The sequence below is a fragment of the Choloepus didactylus genome, chromosome 1 (assembly GCF_015220235.1).
Source record: "Choloepus didactylus isolate mChoDid1 chromosome 1, mChoDid1.pri, whole genome shotgun sequence".
In the NCBI taxonomy this organism is placed as follows: Eukaryota; Metazoa; Chordata; class Mammalia; order Pilosa; family Megalonychidae; genus Choloepus; species Choloepus didactylus.
In genome coordinates this window covers 10,843,630-10,854,241 of record NC_051307.1, presented here as the reverse complement: position 1 = coordinate 10,854,241, position 10,612 = coordinate 10,843,630, and positions in this window count along the sequence as shown.

Below are 10,612 nucleotides of genomic sequence, written 5' to 3'. Positions count from 1 at the left end.
TCCCCAATGCATACAGCAGCAACAGATTTTAAGAGAGAAAGAAACCAAAAAGAAATCACTGTGGACCAAGAAAAGAAGAAAAACGATGTGACCAAGGAGTTAGGGTTTAAAAGAATGATTGTGACTACTGAATCATTATATAAATATCCCTTTTGTATTTCTGCTTTATTAGACAGATGAAATATCTGAAATCTCTGTTTAGTAATCCAGTTGCCCTGATCCCTTAGAATGATTATAAAAGCTCATATCTTGTGCCCCCCTCCCTTTTTTTTTTTGGCTTTAAAAATTTGTAAGGGCAAACGCCCTAATGTTAATGAAGGAACTTGAGTCAGCAGCCATTAACTGATTCCAGCCCGGTTCACTCCTTTACATTTGTAAATTGTTTCTGCTTATACTTTGCTATTGAAATGATAACTGTCTCCCTTCCTTTCTGATCTAGGCTTGAAGTCATTACAATATCAAATAGCATCTCCCTTTGTTAAAATCCGTAAAAACCTAGAACCCCCTAAACTCAAGGAGACAGATTTTGGGGCCGCTAGGCCATCTGCTCTCCTGCTTCGTGCCTAGCAATAAACTTGCTCTCTTTGAAACCTCGGTGTCTCAAGAATTGGTTATTTGTGCTGTCAGGCAGAGAATTCACTGCCTTTGTCCAGTATCAACAGAAGTGATAAGCAGGTGAGGCCTGTCCTTCACTGTCCTGCAGGATGGCAGGAGCTGGGACATGGGCTCCTACGTGGAAACAAGATCTGTGTGTCGTTGGGAGAAAGAAATGAGTATCCTCTGAGGAAAGTCAGCCCCTCCGTAACACAGGGCTATGAGTCAGGAGAATAAAAAGGGCTTAAAATGAGAGGCTCTCCTGTTCACTGGACACTGACCCTTTCAGATAGCCTTTTTCGAAGCTTATAGACTGACGGCTGCAGGAACCACCCTTCCCATCCCTGCTAGGTTTGGACAGGTCATCTCCTCTGCTTGAAGGTTGCAAGCATCTCCAGTTTTTGCAAGTTCCTTAAAGTGTCAACAGTTTCATCTCTAGATGCCATAGCTCCAACTGGCCAAGATGGGAATTTTCCAGGTTTTCCCTTAGTTATTTCAAGACAAGATCTCAGAATACATCATGGGAAGGTTACATTTCGAGGTCAATCCTGTATACCAGTTCTGCATCATAAAGAATGGAGAGCACAGTGGTTCGACTTGAACTGAGGAGGGGTTGAGACCCCTTCCAGGCTGTCAAACTGAAAAGCACTGACATTCATGCCTAAGGAAGGAATACAGGAAAGAAAGCTACCACAAGAGAGGAGTGAGAGAAGAACAGTCAGACAGGAGGCTCTGTTGATGATCCCTCTCTACAATGATGATAAAGGTTCAAGAGTGGACCTTGGTCTCGTCATGCCCAGAGAGCAAAGGAAAAGGGTAAGGAGGTGAAAAAAGGCATTAAGGGCTCTCACCGTGTTGTATCTGATCAGCGTCCTGTAGCCCCTTGCTGCCCAAAGTGGCCCTTAGTCTAGCAGCATCTGCTCCACCTGAGAGCCCACTAGAAACTTGACACCCCAGGCCCCACCCAGACACCCTGCGTTAGCATTTGCGCTTGAACAGATTCCCCAGGTGATCTACGTACACATTAAGGTCAGAGGCACTGCTCAAGTCCACTTCTGTCTTTCTGGGGCTGGGTCGCCCCACAGCCAACAAGACTTTTCTAAATTGTTGTGGGAGAAAGTCCACAGACTAAAAATTTCAAGCAAGACTTTGTTGTTTATGGAAATTTTGTTGCATGAAGAAAGGATCTCACACCCCTCTCTGGAACTCATAAGTTATAGGCTTTCTGTTCCAAAAAGCCGCCTCAGCTTCTCAAACCCTTACTCTAGGCTCCTGCCCCTAGGAAGGCAAGGCAGAGTGCTCACCAAAAGAACATCACCACCCCAGAGGAAGCTGTCGTACCCCATAAAATAGATGGAAGATTCCTCCCCAGGGCAAGTGTGTGCTCCTAAAATTAACTCATCACCTGTCTGAACTTGGAAGTAATTGGAAAGCAATCAAAGCTCTCCCATCTGTAAAACCAGAGCGGAGAGGCATAGTTTGTTTTTGAAATAAAGAATCCCAGTCTAGTAGGAAACATCGGATAGATGCTGAAATTTAAGTATCTGTAAACAGTTCCGTTTTAGCAGTTTAAGTACATAGTCTCTATTTTATAGATTAAACTCTTACCTCCCTGACAATATTGGAATGCTGAAAACATATATTAAGTTTATGAATTTAGAAAGATGTTCAGAGATCCCAGGGTCTCAAGGATGACTATTTGAAAAGGTGTTCTCTAAAAAATAATTTAAATATGTTTACTTGAAATCGTGAGGCTTTATTTGGTAAAAACGAAAAAAATGTAAACAACCTTTCTTTGAGTATTTATTTGATTGTCTGTGGCGCATTTATTAGCCAAAATGGGGCAGTGTGAATATCTGCATAGGAAGCTAAAAAATTAAGTGAATTAAACTATTTCAAACTACTAACTAATCCTTTTTGTTATTGGTTTAAAGTCAAAAAGAGAAATTTAATTTTGGACTGAGACAAGCCACAGGCTAAAGAATAGATAAGACGTTCAGGCTGTGATCAGGCCTCAAAGGAAGGGAACAGTTGTTATTTTAAATATTGCCAAATAGCAAATACCCAGGCTCCAAAAGGTCAGGATCAAACCAATGAGGGCTTGCCCTCCTTGGTAAAAGATTAATTTTAGAATCTCAGTTTTTAAAAACACAATTCCAATTTGGAAATTTTTGTATTGAGTGCATTTTAAAATTCCATAAATGATTCTTTATAACTATATTATATAATGACGCTAAAATTTTTGTCTTTTATTTTGATACACTTTGGTTATTTCTCTAGTATTATTGCTTTGAGAAGTTTTGCATTTATCAAAATACCTGTGAGAAATTGGAGATCTGTACTCGAGTTATACATAATTTAAAATGAAAGGTAACATTAGAGAGAAACTAAGATGTGAATTTTGATCCATAAATTAAAAGGTGATTTCACATAAAAATCTTAAGAGCCTATATTTAATGTGTTATTCTTTCTTAAATTATATGGAATTCCAAGATACTCGTTATCTCCCTGCAGTAAAAATAAAGACATGGACTAGTGCTATGTCAAGATAACCCAAAGTGGGAGAGTCATGTGAATGTTTTTACTACAAATCTTGGTATAATAATATGTAAAGTGGTGTATTAAATTGATGAGGGAATGTTATATATATATATATTTTTTTTAAACATCTAGCTCAGAAAAGTTAGCAATGTAAACTTAAAAGTTTTAAGATCGAGACAGTATTGAGTAAAATTAAAATTTATTTATTCACCTGTCTCGGGCCAAGAGGGCTTTTGTAGGACTAAAGAAGGCACCGGACATGTTCTGAGACATGAGCTTTTATTGTGGGGCTTACGTACAGGGTGGGGAAGTCAAGTCACGTTGCCCTGAATTCAGGAGCTTCTCTGAATGGATTCTGGAGCTGCTCTGAATGGCGGCGAGTTCAGAGCTCAACGTGGAAATAGTCCACACTTTGGGGGGCTGAATAAGCTGGTTATAAGGGCTCAACATTCCAATGAGTATGAGAGCATAAGGTGGGCTTGCAACTTGGGGAAGGATTGATTGTAATCAACAGGGAGGAGGGGAGGATTATAGATTATCTTGTAGATAACAGTATCTCAGGGAGTCTCAGGTAGGAGGTAGCTATAGATTACATTTAGCACGGAGACCTGATGTTACAAGAATAGGTCAAACATTAACGGTCCTAGGTCAAGCAAACTGCTGTGTGCAGTCTTCCAGACACTTGGGGGCCCAGGGCTCCCACACTGACCATGGTATCAGGAAAACAGAAACCACAAAAAGAAAGTGGGGTTAGCTCAGCCTGCTAAGGGTCACCTGGTGGAAGCTGGAACCCTGCAGGTCTGTCCCGTCGGAGATGGAGCCACAGGTGACACACCTGCTGCTGGACACCTCCACGGGTAGAGGAAAAGTGGGGGAATAGCCTGGCTTCTGCATTCCTCCGTCCTTCTGACTCCCCTTTGGCTGAGCCCTGCTGAAAGCAAAATGGCAGAGGAACCTTGAGGAACATCATCCCATTAGGGGAAGGTGAGGATGGAGCTGAGACATGCCGGCCAGTGGCCAGCTGCTGTCCAATCTGTAAGAAAGGGATAAGTTTAGCTTTCACATAGAGACAGCATGGAATAAGGAAAATGGAGGCAGAACCAGCTTAAACAAGCCCTATGGTAAAGGGAAGAAAGAGAGAATCTGTGCCAGCTCCTTATATGGAAAAGTAACCATGGTTACTGGAATGTAAAGAGATATGAGGTAAAATCAGAGGCAAGAACTCCCAGCAAAAAAAATTTTAAACTGAACTCTCTCGGATAGGCTGATCAGTTCAAAATCTCAATAATGAGCTAGTTGGCTCTCTTGGATAGGATGTACAAATTAAAATCTCAAAGATGAATTAGTTCTCTCGGATAGGCTGTAACCTCTGTAGTACCCAGTCAATGGGGAAACGGGAGGGACTTGCGCATTAGGAGTAGGAGATTTAAAGTTCGCCATTCTCTTCCTCTGATGCGCCAGCTTACCACGTGTTTGGCTGTGTGCCCTTTCTTGCAAGATCGTAAATAAATTCTTTTCTCCTCCAGAACCGAGTGAGCGTTTATTCCCTTACAGGTACCACTTTATTTCCGACACATTCCAAAACTCTTACCTTAGGTTCCGAAATTCATGATCCTGTTTCTTCTAATCCTAGTTCCCGACAGCCCCTTCTCTTTCTTTCTCTGCCCCTTCTTTGAGCCATTCTGCATGACTGGCGTCTATGCCCTGATTTCAGTGACCACCGGTATTATAGTAAAGAACTTGCCTGGTCTTTTCCCCAGGGAAACCGCTAAATCTTTGGAATTTCCAGTGATAGGGGTGTCTTTGTTACTCCTAGTGGGACCGAGACCACCCCTGAGAGCTCCTGTGCTAAGGCCACACCAGAAAGACCAACAAGTGATGAGGGTTGGGGCTTATGGACCAGACCTCCCTGACAACTGAGTTCAACCACGTGGTCAGTGATTCCAGTAATCATGCCTCTGTAATGAAGCCCCTACTCAGGGGAACTTCCATGATTGAGCAGATGCCTTGCTGTGCCGGGAGGGTGACACGTTCTGGCTCCACATGGAGAACACATGGTAGCTTGTGTTTGAGACCTTCCCAGACCTAGCCCTCTGCTTTTACAATAATAAAACTATAATTTTAAGAATAGCCCTTTCAGTGAGTTCTGTGTCTCCAGCAAATTATCAAACCCAAAGGGGTGGTGGGAACCTCCAAGTTTGTAGCCAGTTGGTCAGAAGTGCAGGTGGCCTGGGCCACGTAGCTTGTGACCTGTGCCCAAAGGACAATCTTGTAGAGGAGGCCCTGAGCCTTCGAGGTGGGGCCTGACCCCTCAGAGTCAGTAAGGATTGCATTGCAGCTGGTGGATGAAGTTTCTGCACTATTTGCAATTGGTGTCAGGAGTTTTTGCAATCTAATTTACCACTCCTCTGGGCATGATGCTCCCATCCTCATTACAAGCTCCCTCCCCTCTCCCAGGCTCCAGCTCGCATTCCTCATTTCTGCATCTTCCTACCTGCATATTCTATTGGTTCTCAAATGCAACACGAGTGAAACCAAATGCACTCTTTTCCCACGAAAGACCTCTGCGTCCAGTTTCCCTATTGCTGTCAGTGGACAGGACCTCCACACTGTTTCTTGCAAGTCTCATCTCCCCACCATCCCTCACTCCCCACCCCCAGTCCAGATTCCGATTTGCTTGTGTTGGAACCAGCACAATAGCTCCTCACTAATTCTCTGTGGGCCTCTTGTTTTCCCACTGCTCTGCTGAATCCAGCACACCTCCAGATTCTCGCTAAAGTGCAGCCCTGCTTGCATCCCTCACTGCTCAGACTCCTCCAGTGCCTGTCCCTGCCCACCAGGAAGTTCAGGGCATCTTGGCATTCAAGACCTTCCAGTGCAGCCACTGGCCTGTTCTCCCATCTGTGCCATCCCTCCATGCATTTATTTATTCATTCCACGTTCATCCCACAGTGGCTGTGCCAGGCATGGTGCTCAATAATCCTTCAAGGTGGCTGCTATTGTCCCCATCTTGCAGATGAGGAAATTGAATTTCAGAGCAACTGACTGACTTGCTTGGGGTCCTGCAAGTAGGTGGGAAAGGCAGGGCTTGAACCTTTGTTTTTCTGCCCCCAGAGTCCTTCAGTGGATGAATTAGGCAACTGAGAATGCTCAATGCACAACAATAATGAATAGAAATGAGACTCAAGATCCAAGGGACAGCTGTGGCAGAAAGCTCAGGCTGTGACGCTGTCCCTAAGGACACACAGGCTGGGATTGTCTGTAACAGCACATGCCCACTGCCAGGAAACTGCAGGTAGGTTTTCGTGGAGAGCACCAGGAAAGAAAACAACTAAAAACACCTACTCAAAAAGACATGAGAGATTTCTGATATGCTTTCTGTTCAGTAGCTGAATGTCAGTAATTCCTTACTTGTTTGAAGGAACCACAGGTGTAGGAAAATCCAGAGTTAAAGTTTAGAGGGTCTAAATGTAGAGTGGTTTGGATCCTGGAACAGAAAGGGGACATTAGTGGGAAAACTAGTGAAATCTGAAGTCTGTAATGTTAAGTTCTTAGTTTTGATAAATCCAGGGTTATGTAAGATGCTAACAATGGGGCAAGCTGGTAGAAAGGAGTGAGGAACTCGACTATCTCTGCAGCTCCTCTGTAAATATAAAATTATTTCAAAATAAAACATTTTCAAAATTAGAGGGTGTCCCTCCACTTAACTTCATTCACATTCCTTTTTTTTTTTCCTGCCCTTAGCTGACATGTGGCCTTATGCAAGTCATTTATCCTTTCTGGGGCCCAGCTTTTCAACTATTAAAAAAAAATGCATAAAAAAGAAAAGAGAAGCAAAGCAGATAATCTCTAACCTCCCCTTGAGCTCTTAAAATTCAAGGATTCAGATACATTTACAACCTGATTCAATTTAAAAAAATTTCACTTTAGTGACCTCTTCTTATTCCCCTTCATATCCCTGGTGTTTGTCGTTGTGTTTCCATGTCGTAGGTGATCAGTAAATGTTTTTGCCACTAAACTGGCTCATCAGTTTGTAGAGGAAAGTAGAACTGTTACCTCTTTTTCTCAGTTGGCCACTAGAGAGCGAAGTGCTTACAAAATTTTCTCCGTTGACAGCAACTCTATCTTCATCCAGCAGAGAGTAGTGGTCCTTTACAGCCCCACCAGGAACAAATCAGGAACGAATCAGTTCCCAATTCAGGGAGCGGTTCACCATCTGTGAGCAGGTTCCTACACATCATTTGGGGTGATTAGTACCCCAAAGCTTCCAAATGGGTGCTCATGAAGCACTCAGCATCCTTGAAAGTCTAAATGCGCCCCAGGGCTTCACAGACTGAACTGTAAACACGCGAGCACTGCCCCTACTGTATTTGTCTTCCTAACCATCCTGTCCCTTTTCCCGAACAAAGGTTTCACTTTTAAAGGGCTTGGGGAGGGGGCAGATTGAAGAGATCGAATGAATGAATGTGGAAATTGACTAAAATCTTTGCAACCCAAATGCGGAAAAAAAAAAAGCATTAGCCAGTGTATCCCTCCCAGCAGGCAGGACTGAGCCTGCAGAGGCTCCCTGGGTTCAAATTCTGCCCTTGACTGCCAACCTCCCCCACCCCCCACCCGACCCTGTCCCACCACACACACACACACAGTTTGGTCACTAGCCCTGTGACACAGGCAAGCACCTGTTTCCCTGGCTGCAATGTGGGGACGACAGTAGCACCCACCTGGTAGGTGGTTGGCAGGTGTGAAGCTGGGGGCCCATGCCTAGTCCCACGCAGTAAGAGGGGGAAGGTGTAACTGGGAAGTTAGTATTTAAGAACTGGTTTTGATTACTGAATCATATACTAGCTATTCCTTTTTACTTTCTGGTAATTAGAGTAGACAGGGAAATACGTGAACTGTAATCCAGCTGCTATAATCTCTGATAATGATTGTATAGCCTTTATCTTGGGCCCTTGTGATTGTAAAAACCTTGTGATTAACCTTCACTTCACCCATTTATCCAGTTTTTCAACTTTAAAATCTTATGATCACTAAAGGCAGCCCCTAATGTTTATTAATGAAGGGTCTTGGGTCAGCCCAGAACTAACCCATCCCAAGTCCAAAGTTATCTTGATAACCAAAGCTGGATCTAGCCAAACTGGGCCTGCCTGACATGTGCAGTAGCTTAGACTTTAACCTACAAGTCACCTATACCTTATTCTAATACTAAGAATCACACCCATTATCATATTAAGGCCGCCATTTTCTTACATACTCCTTGAACACTTAATACCGCCACGTACATTTCCTACAAACAAGGTATTCACTCATGTAACCACCTTAAGTGCAGTTATCAAGTTCAAGAAATTTAACATTGATATGAAGATTACAGTCCATATTCCAATTTTTTCATATGTCCATACAGTGTCCTTTTGAGCCTCTTCTCTTCCTTTGTTAGGCCCTGTCCAGGGTCATGTAGTGCTTTAATTATCATAGTCTCTTCAGCTGCTCTTTTTTTTTTTAATTGTGGGAACATATATACAATATAAACTTTCCCATTTCAACTACTCCAAAGTGTATCCTTCAGTGGGTCGATCACATGCATAGTGTTGCGTGGCTTCTCCTTTTAAATAAGTTTTTTTTCCTTTTGAATTACTAGCAAGACCTAACTTTTCACTTTTTTACAACAGACCATTTGCATTTGTTCTTTGAATTACTGCTCATATCTATTGCCATTTTTTTCAATTTTATTAATAACCTCCATTTTTTTATTCATTACTTTTTCCACTGATTTTGTGTTTGGAAATCCCTCTCAATTTCCCAAAGTATAAATATTTCCTAAAACTTGCAATTTTTAATTTTTTACATTTCAAATTAGGTGATCCTAAAGCTCTCTTCCAATTCTAAACTTTTATGGTTCTCTGATTTTATCTAAATTGCTATTTGCAAATGCATTATATATAAAAAGTGAATACTGTGGGGAAATGTTTTCCAGTGATTTTTTTTTAATTGAACATATTATTTGATACATTCAGTAGAACTTCTTAACCTATACATGAAGAACAAAGCATAGGAATAAAATGAACACTGTGTATCACCACCTTAAAAACTAGAATATTGAGATAGCTCTGTACTTCTTGTCAATCCCATACCCTTGCTTCTCCATCCTGAATTTTGTGTCTATATCCCCTAGCCTTAAAAAATAAATCTTAAATTACAAATGAATGTATTCCTAAACAGTATGTTGTTTTGTTTTTTAAAAGCTTTATAGAAATATTATTCAATAAGTAGACCTCTAAGCCTTGCTTTTTTTTTTTTTTTTTTTTTTTGCCTGCCTGTAGGGTTTCTAAGTTACATATATATAATTGTGTGTAGCTGCCCATCATTCATTTTCACTGCTATATACCATTCTATCTGATGACTATACCATGACTTGTTTAGCCATTCTGCTGACATCAGGTTATTCCCAGTTTGTTTGCTTTGACAAACACTGCTGTACTGAACTTCCACTTACTCGTCTGCTAGACTAGCTTTTCTTCAGTGTGTGCCAAGGAGAAAAATTACTGGGTCGGGCACAGGCCAAGCAAGTGTTCAGCCTTACAAGACATTGCCAAACATTTTTCCGAAGTAGTTACCAAATTATGCTCCTATTACCAATGGCTTTTATTTGCTTTCAATTCAATATGTTTTAGGCCAAACACTTCTTTTAGATTTTGCACATGTACTGATTTCACATATGCCTTGGAGAATCATGAAGTCCTCAAACACAAAGCTTTGCATTGTGGTTGTTAGGAAACTGCTGTAAAAGCGGAGGGCCAACTAATGACAAATCCCTTAGTGTTCAATGTCTGCATTTAAGTCTTAGTGGCCTGGATCAGGAACATGGGTCCAGAACTTTTAAGAACCTTGAAAGTCTGATGTGAGCTTGGAGTGTTTTCGCAGTAACATGAGAGTCCTTTGCACAAAAGCTTGGGCAGCTGCTTTCAGAATCTACTGCTATTTGTAACTCTATGCTCTCACCTTCCAAGTTGCACCAAGCTTCAATTTAAATCAGCCACTGATGGCCTGGTGAATTAGAACTCTCTTCTTGAAGGTCATAAAAACCTTTATACTCTGATTTGATATTCATCATTCTGGGCATTTGTCCAGTATAAATTTGTCCGGTAACAAAAGAAGAAAGAAATTATATTTGTAGTGATATTAATAGTAATATTGTTTTCCATAGTGATTTTTTAAATTGAAAAATTTTAAGTGTTCAACAATAGAGAATGTACTAAACAAGTTACAGTCTATCCAGTCAGTGGGACAAGATACAACACAGACTCTTCTTTTTTCTGGCACCATCTGAGGTTAAGTTGCAGAGATCGTGACTCTTCACCCCTAAGTATTTCAGGGCGTATTTCCTAAGAACAAGGACATTCTCTTACATAAACACATTGCAGTGATCAAATTCTGAAAATTTCACATTGATGCAATGCTAATATCTACTACACAATTC